General features: G+C 49.5%; 1 protein-coding gene across 1 annotated transcript in view; it reads right to left on the bottom strand.

Moving 5' to 3' along the window:
* Positions 1 to 303, bottom strand: part of EMH_0001210 (AFG3 ATPase family protein, putative) — a gene marked incomplete at both ends in the record, with an annotated part of 8,926 nt that overhangs the window by 3,263 nt on the left and 5,360 nt on the right.

Genomic DNA, 303 nt, shown 5'->3' with positions numbered 1-303 from the left:
TGCATTTGAATCGACCCAAGGAGACAACCTTAAGGGTTGGAGGTGGACCTGAGTAGACACTCGCAAAAACAGAGGAAATCGGAGCTTGAGCTATCTCGAATGCGTCAACTTTCGACGAACAAAGCAGGCACAGGAGAAGTCGAGCAACTAAAGCTACATTTGCAGTAGTTCCTTTCCCCCACGAAGCGGAAGTGGAGGTTACACGCATGCAAACTCGAGGACAAAATGAGCATCGAAGCCAGGTAGTGGTTTGTTGCGCACCTTGAATATCTCCGCCCGCTCCTTAACGTCTGGCCTGTTTAT

This window comes from Eimeria mitis, genomic scaffold, assembly GCF_000499745.2.
Source record: "Eimeria mitis Houghton genomic scaffold, Emh_scaff162, whole genome shotgun sequence".
NCBI classification, from domain to species: Eukaryota; Apicomplexa; class Conoidasida; order Eucoccidiorida; family Eimeriidae; genus Eimeria; species Eimeria mitis.
Note: the sequence above shows the minus strand (reverse complement) of the source record. Positions and strands in the feature narration are given on the sequence as shown.